Here is a 14,837-nt window from a genome sequence, read left to right as displayed (position 1 = left end):
CAAATCTTGGGTCTACTGCTAACTCTGTGACCTTGGGAATGTTACTTAACATCTTTGAACTCCAATTTTCAAATAACTCACTGAAATAAAATAATATTTACCTCACCAGATTGTGATGCCAATTAAATAAGATAATGTCTGTGAAGCACAATGCCTTTCACACAATAAATCTCATTACTAATATTAAAATTAACAAAAATGACAAAAGGTCGCTGGTCTGGAAGCGACTTTTTTTTTTTAAGTAAAGATTCAACTGGCTTGGAATCCTTAGCTCTGAAAATGTAACTCATGATGATCACGGCAGATTCTCTATTCTTTTGTATAGTTCCTTGGTTTGGGAAATGAAATTCCAGAAGAAAGAAAGTTGCATTTCACCCTAACTTTATGTGGAACTTTCTATAGAGACTGGGAAGTCGGCATCCCATCACCCAAGCTTCCCCGTCATCTGGGATGGGTGACCAGCACTCACCACTAAAAACAAAGGAGAGGCAGCTGCTGGCTTTTTGATTTGTTTTGTTTGTTTACTTTTTTCCTAATAATGCTTGGGGCTTCTTTTCTGTTGTTGTTGCTGCCACATAATGGAAGACAGAAGCGTAGGAAAATTTTGGTACCAGCTGAGATAGAGGACCCTCAGGGAGCAGTATCAGGGCCTCGTGTGATTACGGAAAGGAGCCTGAGTCCGGAAAGCAGATGGACTCATCGACAGAGATGGAGCAGGCCAACAAGAATGAGAGGATGACAGTGCTGCCAGTGACTCTGCTGAGGACGGTGTCAGCCGCTCTGTACATCTGGTATCTGCACCTCCATTTGCAGGTGGCCAGACTGAAACACAGAGAGATGTGTAGCTTGTCTGAAGTGATGGGTAGTAAGTAGGAAGGCTAGGGCCTGGGGAAGGGAAGATCCTAGATGAGGGCGCCAAAACCCCTAGACGTCAGCATGGGAAGATTTTCCTCTCTCAGTGGCCTGGCGGTACTGCTCCCCCTAAGATACTGGGGGCTTCAAGGTATGTGAACAGTTACCATCCTCATGCCTATTATGGCTGCAGTGAAGTTAGTCGACTTTTTCTGTGGATTCACATTCTTTATTAAATTGGCCATGCCATGAATGTTTACCAGGAGGAGGCCTGGCTGCCCAGGAATGGCAGACGGGTTCTTTCAGGTTCTAGGAGGGGATTCAAGACCAAGGAAATGAACCCCAAATCCCCCCTTCCCTGACCACTCCTGTCAAGAAATAACCTGGGCCTCCACGTTGGAGCCACCTCTGATTCAACATTTATAATAGAGATGTGTTCCCTTAGACAGCTTTGCCTTTCTCTCATAAACTTCGTTTTATTATCTGTTTTCAACAGCTTTACTAAATAGGAAGCACTGGTAGCAAAAGCTAAGACTAGAAACCTAACCGATTAAGACTAATTTTTACTGCAAGGCCGTGTGCTAGTGTGTCTGAGATTCGAGGGTAGATGCATGTGCATATGTGTGTGCATGCATGCCAACAGTGTGCCCTGTGTTCTGTATACTTTACATTTTTAAACTCATTTAATCTTCCCAACAACTCTACGGGGTAAGTCACGTTATTATCCTCACTTCATAAATAAGGAGACTGAGGTATAGAGAGGTCCCAGGTCACCTGCTAGGAAAAGAAGAGACGACATCGGGATTTGAGCCCAGGGCGTCTGGTTCTGTTCAGAGTCTGTGCTCTTGGTCATTGTACCCTTCTGCCAGCCTGCGCAGAGAAGCATGCCATCTCTGCACCTGGGAACCTCTTGGAGCAAAGGCGAGTGAGGATGTTTGACTCCCCAGGACATTGAGATGTGGAAAAGAAATCTCCTGCTTTGTTGGACTAGGCCCAGGGTGAGCTGGGACCTCACATGGAAGAGAAGAGGGCCAAGAAACAGAACACATTTGTCAGAGGAGATGCCAGGCAAATTGTCCCTTGTCTCATCTCCAAGGGAACCTACCTCAATTGGTTTGAAAGGAACCTGTCACATGGCTAACACAAGCCCATGCAAGGCGGTCTTTGAGAAGCAGAGACCAAGCTCACCCTCTTGGAAAGCTTAAAAATCACTGTAATACCTGAAAGCAGACAGCCTTCTATGCTTGAAAGAGAACAGCATGGGCAGTGCGAGAGCGCCCAGGTCAGTGGGAAGCTAGCAACGGTTGCACTGCCATGAATGGGAGGTTGCACACGTGGCAGCAGAGTGGAGGCTGCACAGGTGACAGTAGAGGATAAGGTTGAGTCCACCAAGAATGCTGGACCCATCCCTGGGTATGGCTGGGAAGAGAAGGAATTTGGAGAGAAAAGACTTGGGATTCTGAATGTTATGTTGGGGGCACTCAGAGTCCAAGACCGATGTGTTTGCAATGGCAACAAACACAAGTGACTCCTGAGAAATGCTGGCAAGAACAGATGTCTTAGGCTGGGTTTCCCAGAAGCAGACCCTGAGGCAAAGATTTGGGTGGAAACAGTTTATTTGGGAGATGATTCCAGGAAGCTCTGATAGAGAGAGTGGGGAAATGGGACAGGGACGAGAAGGTGATCAAAGGCGTGTTGATAATCAAATCACTGCTGTGGGCAACTGGAGCTCAGTCCTGCCAGGGACCCCTGTGAGACTCTGTAGAACATGCCTCAGAGTTGTTCTACCTGAGGAGGGAGGGAGCTGGGGTATTTACCCTCCAACTCCCTTCTGTCATTAGCTGAGGGCTGTTCCTAGGAATGTCAACTCCAGCACTTTCAACTTCCCAGCCCCATGGAAGAGAGCAGAACGGAGAAAGCTCTCACACAGTGAATCCCAGGTGCTTGCAACAGGGAGCCCTCAGCATGTCCAGATATGGTGAGTGTCCAGAGTTTTTGTGTAGGGCCCTGAAAGCATTTGCTACAAGGCATCATAAAGCCCCTCGTAGCCGCGCCTCTCTACCTCAGCTCCAATCAGAGATGAACATCTTTCCTTCCTCCTTACTTTCCCTTTAGGAGTTAAGTTGCAGGCTAGACCCATTGATGAGCTTTTTTGAAGTTTTAGAATTAGATTTGGAAATGATGCCTGTGACTGTCTTCCTGGCTGCATGTGGACAAAGCTTTCCAGATTGAAGGGGCTTAATAAATGAGTGATGACTGGAATCTGCTTTTCCCGATATCAAAACAAATGGGGAAGCCAGTTGGGGAAAGAATATATTCAGAGAACAGGTGGCTGGGAGCATCTGTGACCAGAAGTAGCAGCTGAAATGGGTGAAAACCAAATGGAGGCTGGAAAAAAACAATCATTCCCTGGTGTTTCCTGTCAAAAAACAGGCTTGGTACTTCTTTGGACTCTTTTGTTAATATTGAACCCTGAATTCTAGGTAAGAAGAAAATTTATTAAGAAAAGGCACTCACCACCTTCCTGGAAGAATGGACCCTTTCGGACCAGTGAGCCAAGGGAAAGACTGGCCATGGACTTGAGACCTATACAGAGCCCTCACCCAGATTTCTAATTAGAGAATAAAAAGTGAGATTCCATGTTTCACGCAGAGGTCTGACTTTGGGGACATTTATTCAGTTATTTCTTGCAATTCCTAATAATAGCTAGATAAGTGACACCAATTAGAATATGAAATGCCTTACCAGAAATTCAGAAATCGCCCTCTTTTAAGCCTTAGTCTAAAGCTTTATACCTGTGTTGTTCAACATGGTAGCACCAGCGCCGGGTGGCTATTGAACTCATATAATGTAGTGAGTCTGAGTAGAGATGTGCCATAATTGTAAAATTGCAAAGACTGCATTAAAAAAAAAAAGTAAAATGTTTTATATTGATTACATGTTAAAATGGTTATGCTTTGGATCTATTGAGTTAAGTAAAATGTTGTTAAAATCAATTCCACCATTTTATAACTTTTTTTAATATGGCTACTGAAATTTTTTAAATTTCTTTTGTGTCTCATTTCTGCCAGACAGTTCTGCTTTATATAAAAAAAGGACTTAAAAATTAACATTTATGGTCAAATAAATATCTGATATTTTAGCTAACCATCAAACAGTTTTATCTTGCCCCTTTCCACCTCCTTGATATAGTGAGGGACAAGGCTTTTGTGAACCAAGTTACAGGGCTGGAGATTGATCCTGACCCATAATGTCTTGGTGGCAAGAAAGGAAAACTGTCCATCTGGAGACTTAAGTTGACACCCTAACTCACACTGTGATCTTGACAAGTCGTGGCCCCTTCTGGGCCAGAGTTTATTCATCTGTAAAGTGAGAGGTTGAGCTAAACTGATCTCCCAATCACCCTAATACTATCAATTAATGTTCTCCAGAGGTCCTTGTCACTCCCAACTCAAAATTCTTCATGGCCTTCCCATTACCCACTCAACAAAAAGGAAAATTCTACCTAGCCCTGCTGGCTCTCCAGAGTGGGGCCTCCTTTCCCACTTCTGCCCTCCGTTCCCTGCATTTCTGCCACATGGAGCTGGCCTCATGCCTTTCCCTCTTCCGTGGTTTGCAGCAAGTCTTGAAATCCCCTTTTGCTGCATCTTCACACCTTCAAATGTCACCCATCAATCAAAGTCACGCTGAAATGCTACCTTTCCTGTGAGAGCTCGAATGTCCTCAGCTGGCAGTAATCTTAGTTCCTCCGGGCTTCTTTAACACCATGTCTCGCTGTCTTCTAAAAAGGAAATGCATCCTATCTTGGGCGACGGTTATTTCTGTGCATGTCTCATCTCTGGAACTCACTCCTGAAAAGCAGGGCCCGTCTTTGTATCCCAAGTGGAAGTAGCACAGTGCTCCAGACTGAAGGCAGGAGCACCACAGACTAGCCCCAGCCTTGCTTCCTCCTCCTTCTCCTCCTCTGCCCAGAAACAAATCCTACTGAAGGAATATATGAAACAAAAGAGGGCCTTGTCCAGTGGATGACTTGGCTGCTGACATAAGCTCTAAGACTCAATCACGTCGTTTCTCTGCTTTATTGTTCTATCAGCGCTCTTTTTTACAGAAGTTAAGAATGATCATGCATTTGTTCAGAGTAAAGTGGCTTTTTATTCCAAATCGAATTGACTGTGAGGCTAATGACATCTCAGTTTAAGGACCCTAACTTTAAGGCTCTTTCAGAGGCTCTGGGTGGGGTTCTGGCAATTTGTATTCATAATTTTGTATTATTCTTCCAAAGATGGCTTCTCATAATGTAACAGCTTCTGGCTCCACAAAACCTGGATCTTTGCCTGATTTTAGTTCTCTTTTAATTTTTAATTGGAAAGAGCAGATACCTAAGACTACTTTTTTCAGTCTTAAAAAGAGATACATCCTAGAGGCCGTTTAGGGGCCCCCAAAGCCATGGGAATGCATTGGCTCCACATTCTGCACTCTTGGTCGGTCCTCGCTTCCACACACGAAAGGTCCCCCATTCCGTAACACTTACTGAATGAATGAATCAACCAACAAATGACTAAATGAATGAACATATAAATGAAATTTTGTGATGTCATACTATTCCATAAAGAGGAAATAGGCGCTTTTACAAAAATGGCATAGCAGCATGGAAATATTATCACCCCTGTAGAAGAAAACAAAGTGACAGTGACAGCCCAGTAAAGAAACATTTCGGTCAAAGATTAAATTATACATATTTTTGATACCCAGAAATGCAAATGCAGTACAAAGAAGAAAGTCTTCCCAAATTCCGTGTACATGAAGCATAAAAGAGCCACATACAGACTTGCGTGTTCTCAGCAGGGCACAGACACTTCAGGAGCAAAACATGAAAAATATCCTTAATAACTGGCACCATATACTCTAGCGTGTTTCTACTAAAATGCCACTCCCACTAATGAGACTGGCATGGCAATGAACCAGAAGCTTCTATAAACCAAGAGGGTGCTATCATCTTAGCATATCATAAGATTAAACCCTGCATTTACATAAAATATTATTTATATCACTTTCAATTTTTTTACTCATGGAAGAATCTGTATTTGGAAAATAAATCTATGTCAAGTTTTATGCTTGTAAAATTTCTAGTGTCTCTGAATGTGTCTGATTTGACAGCCAAATTACCATAAGTGCTGAAAAAAGTCATACTGTACTTTGGTAGAAAATATAAAATAGAAACAAAATGAGTAAAATGGACAGCAAACTTCCTTAAGAATTTTAGACATATACTTGTTAATACTTTCAAAATTCCACGTTCCTTGGCACTTTCTGAATGCTTTTTAACCAAGTTCATTTTGTAAAACAAAAACAAACAAAAAATACCTACTCTTCCATAAAGTCATCTTTATCTTGAAGAACAAGAACACAACTGGTAGAGGGCAGGAGCTGGATTTCCCTAAAAGACTAAGGGGGTATGTCAGTAGCACTGGCAACTAATATGACAGTCATTTTCTTTTGTGAAGCTGTGGTTTCATGCAAGAATTGTATTATCTTTTAAAAATATCTTGGGTGTGATATTTATTTTCCACCTTGACTTATTTCCCCACAAGCTAGCTAATCATTACTAGCTAAGAATTGTTACAGATTTCAAATAGGTCAAGGTTCAACCTTTAAACTTTGAGATCAGATGATCTAAAGACAAGATGAATTAATAAAAGTCCTACAAACTGCCCTTTCTCCACGTCATCCTAGACCCAACCTCCATAATCACTTACTTCATCAGGTAACGCTCAGGTATCAAGAGCCTGTACTCTTGCACCGCTTAAATGATTCCATTCATTCCTCTGTTATTTATCTGATTCCAGGTTCTGCAGCACTGTCAATGCCTTCATGATGCGCATCCTAATTCAAACGCCTAGACTGAACTCGATCCTCAATACTTCTCCCAAAAATAAATACATACCTACCTAGAAGGCCAAGTGGCTGCAAGTTCATTGTGAGTGATTGACAGAATATTCCCAAATGCCCAATCGTTGAATAATAATGATGACATTTATTGAGTGCTTACTATGTGCCAGGCCCTGCTCGAAGCACTTTACAGGTATGATATCATTTAATCCTCACAAAACTCTATTATTTTCCCCACTTGACAGATGTGTAAATTGAGGCAGAGAAAGAATAGGAAACTTATTCAAGTCCACAGGTATATGGCAGAACAAGGATGTGAATCTGGGCAATCTGGCCCCAGAGTCCCTGTTGTTAACCACCACACAGTGCTGCCCCTGGTTATGAGAAAATGTCTACATCACTGTGATCACTGTGGTCCTTGTACCCACAGCATCAGTATCAGGGGAGCTTGGTAGAAATGCAGAATCCTCGACTCAACTGCAGACCGACTGCATGAGAATATGCATTTTAAAGAGATCCCCAGTGGAGTGTGATGCTCAAAAAGTTTGACATGCACTTGTCTAAGTAAGTTATTAATGACAAAAGCCACAGTACTGACTTTTTGATCACCATGCAAAAGCTCTCACTTTCATCCGAATAAAAGCTCCTACTTTCATCTTGAAATGACAAGATGAAGTCACAAATTTAAGTTACAAAATTAAAGAAAGTCTGGGGTTCCCAGCCCTGCTTTAGTTTAGCTCACCTGGCACAGGTGAGCAACAAAGAGAAGAGCTGATGGTGACTCTTTGCAAAGGGTGTGAGAAAGGAAACCTCTCAACTGGCGCAGCACACAACCTTCGTGATGGGAGGTGCTGGGCCTCCACCTTTCTCCCAGCAGAAAATGTGAGGCACTGGAAATTTCACTAGGCCAGAGTTAGAAACAGTCAAAGCTACCGTATGGGACCAGAAGTCAGGATATTGTTACCCTTGGCATGGGTGGAGCCCAGTTAGGGATTGGAAGGGGCACCGGTGAGGGGGTGGTGATGGTGGCGGCAGCTCTGGGTGTTGGTTAGACTCCAGGTCCTGATATGGGTGCTGGTTACACAAGTGTATTCAATTTGTGAAAATTCACTAGCTGTAGAGTTGGGATTGCTGCATGCATGTTATATGTTGATAAAAGTTTACATAAAAGAAATCATTATTTCTATAAAATAGTCTCACTAATTAACAGATATGCAACATAATAGCTTTTATAACTGAGTAGTAGGAATTACATAGTATATATGAGAGTATTATTACATCTTCCAACAAAAATGCAGGGGATGCTCTCGTTTTAAGAAAATTATTTGCACTTATTTATTGTTGGGAGCTGGAAGACCATCCTAGTTGTTTTGATTTTTTAAAAAACATTTTATTTTAGACTCACAAGAAATTGCAAAAATAATACAGACAGTTCCCATGTACCCTTCACCCAGCTTCTCCAAATGCTAATTTGATCTTCCATCACCATAGTATAGTGTCTAAACCAGGAAATTAACATCAGCACAACACTATTAACTAGGCTATAGACTCTATTGAGATTTCAACAGTAAGAATATTCTGTCTTAGCTGCCAATATCATACCTTGTGGCCCTCTTCATAGATTCACAAAAGAAATGATGTATAAGTGAATACAATAAAATGTATTGCTTAGTTTTTGACTGTTAAAACTCTCCCTACATGTATTATATATAGATATATATGTGGACACATACACATATATATACAAATCTATATGTTGGTACACATACATATATGTATGTGTACATATCTATATCTCTGTATGTTTGTCTGAAGTTGACTAAAACAATGATTAGGTGAACTTGAAAATTAACTTTCTCTATTCATGACACTGTCACATAACTTGATCATAATCCTGTAGTCCTACCAGTTACCTAACTGCAATATGGGGACTGCTCTGTATCTTCTCCCCTCTTGCAATTCCTTAAGTGAAATTAATAAACTGTTTTCAGTTTTCAGGAGTTATGAATCAACCAGATGGTCATAAAGTTTTAAGAGAATGGAAAATTATTTGACACATGGCTCAATTAAGCAGTTCATCCAAGACAAACCAAAGAAGGTATTTTTAACTGCATTTTTCGGAAAAAGACAATGGCATTTGGCAGCTAACTAATATTCTTCATCAGGATGTCATAATAAAGAATTTGCTCAGGAAAAAAACATTAACTGATAAAACAAATGTAAAGAATGAAATCCTACACGTGGACCATACAACCAGTAGATGATATTAGGTATAAGGAGCGCATGGGTATATTTTTGCATCTAGAAGTTGTTTCTGAAGGATCTAGGAATCAGTAATTTCACAAGAGAGAACTTTCTACTAGTCCATTAGAACTTTGAGAACTAAATATTACCAAATCCAAGTACGTGATTTTCAGGGCCACCTTCTTATTCTCCATATTTCTCACTTCCCTCATCTATTTATGCCAAACTTTAGTTTGCACCTGGTTCTAATACCCATCTCCTCCTGAAAATAATCCCTCATCCCAATAGCACAAAGCTGGAGAATTTGAGTGGCCACGTTCTGTCTCTAATTCAGAGTTTATCAGCCTCCACAGTATTGACATTTGGAGTCCGATAACTCTTTGCTGGGGGTGGGGGTGGGGCCGTCCTGTGCATTGTGAGGCATTTAGCAGCCTCTCCGGCCTCCACCCACCAGATGCCAGTAGCATCCCCCTCAGTTGTGACAACCAACAATGTCTACAGACGTTGCAAATGTTCACTGAGGAGGAGGGGGCAAAATCATCACTACAATAATGGTATTACTTAGACGTACTTTCAAACAAAAACTCAGTCCTTTTAACAATAAACTAGAAATAGTGTGAAGTGATTAGAAACAGTATCTATGAAAGATGTGAGTGGACTCCAAATATGTCATAAGTTTTCCATTCCAGCTTTAAAAAACTGTTTCCCCTCCTTGTCAGTCAATCAATACGCAGAATAGAGCCTATAGCTGGAAGGTTTAAAAGAGCTTCAGAGAAGACTCCTTTTTTATTTTATTAATGAAGAAACCGAGGTCCTCTGAAGAGGTAAGCATTTTTCCACAATCGCCCAATGAACCATGCTATGAGGTTTCCGGTCCAGTTGCCCTGTGTGGCCTCCTTGGCTTCTCCTAAACTCTTATTCACATAATTCAATAGGTTATCGCTTCATTAAGAGGCTATAGATTACCTAGTTATGTGATATAAAGCCACAACCCCAGTCTTCCACACAGATAAGCAACAGAATAAAAAAAGATGGAAATGGAAATAGAACCAGGAAGAACAGTCATATTTCACCCTAGGGCAGGTTATGGCCAAATTGCCAGTGGAGGGAAAGAACTACAGATACTTTTTTTATTTTTTTGTGAGGAAGATCATCCCTGAGCTAACATCCATGACAATCTTCCTCTTTTTGCTGAGGAAGATCGGCCCTGAGCTAACATCTATTGCCAATCCTCCTCCTTTTTTTCCCTTTTTCTCCCCAAAGCCCCTGTAGATAGCTGCATGTCATAGTTGCACATCCTTCTAGTTGCTGTATGTGGGACGCTGCCTCAGCATGGCTGGACAAGCGGTGTGTCGGTGCGTGCCCGGGATCTGAACCCGGGCCGCCAGCAGCGGAGCACACGTACCTAACCGCTAAGCCACAGGGCTGGCACCTACAGATACTTTTTAAAGAAAAGTGAGGAATCTTTAGGACCATTCTCAGTAAGAGGGTAAAGCTCAAAGTGACTTTCATATCAAAACTCGTTCAGTATTGCAGTTAGGGCCCCCCAAATTAGAAAAATAACTTCTTGCACAAGGCTGTGCCCCATAAGGAACTAATGACGTGCTGCACTTGTCAATGAAATGGAAAACTTCTATTCGGAAAAAAAGGAGTCACAGAAAGGCAGTTATAGGCTACGCCTAGCTCTATGCAAGAGACTGTAGACTACAACAGAAAGATGATACTTCCAAAGTAATTTCCCAACTATTAGCTCATTTGATCCTCAAAATCATCCTGAGAGGTTGAGACCCTCGTTTTTATAGGTGAAGAAATGAGGGATGAACCCCCAACCCTTCATGAGTGCAGAGCAGAGACTGGAGCCCAGATTCCCCGCTGTGAAGTCCACTGCTCTTTGCTCTACGCCTCGGCTGCCTCTAGAAGTAGAGTATGAGGAGGCTCCTGCCCTTTGGATGTTTGGAATATTTCTACTTCCGACATTTTCCTGTCCGTGGCTATGGCAGAGCCTGCTACCACTCATGAGTATTCCTATTCTCCTCCTCTTCCTGGGCAAATAGGAATGCTAGGTTTTCTGGCGCTCCTTATATTGGCCATGGCTGTGTAATAACTCTGGCCAATGCAATGTGAGAGAAGAAGTGAATGTGCTATTTCCAAGCCTGGTCAACTGAAAATGTCCCACTTGAGGTCCTCAGTCTTTTTCATCTGCTAGCTAAATGGAGATGACTTTCTACAGATCGAGAGAAAGGTTGATCCACCACAGAAGGAGCCTGGATTCCCGCATGACCTTGTGGAGCTGGGCCATCCTGACCCAAACTGCATTGGCCAGGGATGTGAGCAAGAAATAAACTTTTATTGTATTAAGCCACTGAGATATGGGGTATAATTACCTTAACTACTACCGCTGCTTCTGTCAGCAACAACCAAGAGAGCAATACATTTGGGGAGGATATCTGGGAACTTCTGAGGGCTCAGCCTACAGAAGGGCGTTATAGACGTTCTCTGTAGATTCCCAGGTAGAGTCTCCACTTGTGTGGGGAAACCTAGCAGGCTGGTACGCGTTGTCGTAAAGCCCTTTCCACCTCTGCTCAAGGATTTCACTTCCCAAGGACTATCCTGCTAGTCCTCTTCAGCAACATTCCTAGTGAGAGCTGGCTTTGAGGAAAGGAACACCAGCCTCTCCTCACATAACTATGGGAGACCCCATAATATCCAAGTGAATCCCTCCTCCCAAACATTTTCTGTACAGAATACGTGTAAACCAACAAGACAAATAACACTTTATCATCACTCTGCCAACAGCCAGTAACCCAAAAGTGAACCAATAATTTGTTACTGAATTTATCAAGACTTACACTAATAACCATGCTTCAAGATTTCACTTCCTAGCATCCCATCTGTCTTAGAAAAAAGAAGGAGCTATTTGGAGCACTACATAATTTTTTTATATTACAAAAGGGGGAAAATGGGCTGTCATAATAACCAAGCTTAGTAAAATTACCAGTAGTTAGTATTCTATAAAACATTTGGAGACATTTTTAAAGTCATACTTAAAAGGTATATTTTTTCATCTAAATGGATAGACCTACAGAGTGTAGAAAAAGGACAAGTGGTTGATTATATAGACATCTAATTCAGTCTCCCAAATCTGCTGTAGGCCACTCAACATACAATCATAGGAAATGTATCTCCTACATTATCTCCTGAGGAATGGATAAAAACACAAAAACATGCATGGACCATACCTACCTTATTTCAAAGTTTTAAATACACCTACAGAACACTTCTAAGGAATTAGAACCCATACAAACAGAGAAGACTCTTATTATACTTACTGGGCTTCTTTTTCCTTCTTAGAAGTTAATTAATTTACTATAAAAATCTTCACTGTCAAATGAACTAGCAAATCACAGTATCAGAATATGTTCTATACCAGAGGTTTTCATATTTGGCTGCACATTAAAAATCATCTCAGGAGGGGCCAGCCCAGTGGTGTAGTGGTTGAGTTTGCATGCTCTGCTTTGGCGTGGCTTGGGGTTCATGGGTTCGGATCCCGGGCATGGACCTACACACTGCTCATCAAGCCATGCTGTGGCGGTGTCCCACATACAAAATAGAGGAAGATTGGCACAGATGTTAGCTCAGGGACAATCTTCCTTACCAAAAAAAAAAAAAAAAAAAAAACATCATCTCAGGAGATTTTAAAAATCCTGATGCCCAGGTCACACTCCAGATCAATTACATCACAATCTTTGTGAGTGGGACCCAAGTATTTTTGTTTGTTTGTTTTGATGAGGAAGATCGGCCCTGAGCTAACATCCGTTGCCAATCTTCCTCTTTTTACTGAGGAAGATTAGCCCTGAGATAACATCTATGCTCATCTTCCTCTACTTTGTGTATGGGATGCCACCACAGCATGGCTTGATGAGCGGTGCATAGGTCTGTGCCTGGGATCCAAATCTGCAAACCCTGGGCCACCGAAGCAGAGCGCACAAACTTAACTGCTAGACCACTGGGCCGGTCCCTGGACCCAGGTATTTTTAAAGCTCCCCAGGTGATTGCAAAGTGCAGCCAAGGTTGAGAACTATTCTGTCTTTGACCACTTCTAGAGGCTAAAACCAAAGCACAGTTGACCCTTGCTTTTCCATTAATGCAAAGTCACCAAGGCAACTTTTTCTTCTACTGCAATATAGTAGCATGGTAATGTACAGCATTAGATCTTAATTCTCCCCTGCTGAAAACTGGCTTACTTCAGACATAGCACTTCACCCTGACCATTTAGGAGATGGAGGGAGCTGATTTCACTAGTAGATTTCACAGTAGATACTAGGCTTAATACAACTCACCTCCATATTTTCCCATCTGCATTTCCCCCAATTCAGAATAATTTGAAATAATTGTGTCTCTTGAAAATTAGTAAAAGAACACTTTTAAATCAGCCAAGCAGTAGCTTTAGGCATTCTTCAAGAACATACTACAGCAGAATCAAATGTCTCCTGGTATTTAAAAATTTATGTTAAACTAATAGATAAACCCATTAGAGTCTTGTAGGAAAACAAACATACAGTAGCCTACACTTACATCTCACTGAATTCCAATCAACACCTGTTGTGGAGAGATGGATTTATCATCACATTTTATTTTTAGACATGTTAATAGAGGGCAGAATTGTAGTGTTTGTGGAAAGCAGCTGCAGTGTGAAATACCAGCTCCCCTCACGAACTGGGCGTGGAGAATGTCTTGAGCCCCCATGACAACACCTAACCCTCTGCTCTTCTCTGAACCTCAGGCTTCTAAATCCAACTGCCTAGGTAACACTGCCACTTGCATACCTAACACGTATCTCAAACTTAACTCCTGATTCCCGTTTAGAAAGCTGTTCTTCTCAGTCTCAGGAAGTGGCCCTTTTCTCCTTTCAGTAACTCACGACAAAAGCTCCAGATCACCCCGACTCCTCATTCTTTCCCTCCACGTCCAAACTGCCAGGGAATTGTTGGTTCCACCCTCAACATACACCTGGAATCCCACCACTTCTCACTTCCATGGCTACTTGGTTTTGGCCTGAGCCAACATCATTTTGCTCCTGGGTCACTACGGTAGCTCCTCTCAGCTACTTCAAGCTTTGGCCAGAACCACCATCATCTCAAGCCACCATCATCTTGAGCCTAGGTCACGCAGGAGCTTCCCAAGTCGTTTCCCTGATGCTGCCCTTGCTCCCTTCTCTATTTTCAAAACAGAAGCCAGCATGGACCTTCAGTAAGAGATATCAATCCATGTCACTCCAATGCCAACCCTCCATTAGCTTTGCATTCCATTCAAAAGTCATAGTTAGTCCTTAAAATGCCTAACAAGGTCCTACACATCTGATGCCTCACCTCACCTTGATCTCATTGTTGTCACTTCCCCCCACACTCACTCCACTCCAGCCACACTTGTCTGCTTGCTAATCCATGCCAGACACACTCTCACCTCTCCTAAAGTCACCAACCATCCTGGCTTACTGGGACTGAGGGGTTTCCTAGGATGCAGGACCTTCAGTGCTAAATACCAGTAAAGTGCTGAGCAAACCAAGACATGTTGGTCACCCTACCTCTCCTGCTCCTTCAGAGGAGCGTTCTTTCATTGGCATTCTTCCTCCCTCACATTAAGTCTTAGCTCACTGCCTATATTTAAATTGACTCCATTCTCCTCCCATCTATCTCTCTCCCATCTTATTGCTTCCTTTTCCTCAGAGCCCTATCATCATCTAATATGCTCTATATTTAGTTATTTATTTGGTTTCATTTCCTATTCCCTCCACTAGAAGGTAAGCCCATGAGAGCTCTTTTATTTACTGCTATATTCCCAGAATCTACGAC

At 42.2% G+C, this 14,837-nt stretch overlaps 1 protein-coding gene across 1 annotated transcript in view; it reads right to left on the bottom strand.

Moving 5' to 3' along the window:
* Positions 1-14,837, bottom strand: part of FRMPD4 (FERM and PDZ domain containing 4) — a 530,865-nt gene that overhangs the window by 407,753 nt on the left and 108,275 nt on the right. The gene's annotated exons all lie outside the window — the stretch shown is intronic.

This window comes from Diceros bicornis, chromosome X (genome assembly GCF_020826845.1).
Source record: "Diceros bicornis minor isolate mBicDic1 chromosome X, mDicBic1.mat.cur, whole genome shotgun sequence".
NCBI classification, from domain to species: Eukaryota; Metazoa; Chordata; class Mammalia; order Perissodactyla; family Rhinocerotidae; genus Diceros; species Diceros bicornis.
The sequence above is the reverse complement of the archived record's forward strand: the minus strand, read 5'-3'. Positions and strand labels throughout refer to the sequence as shown.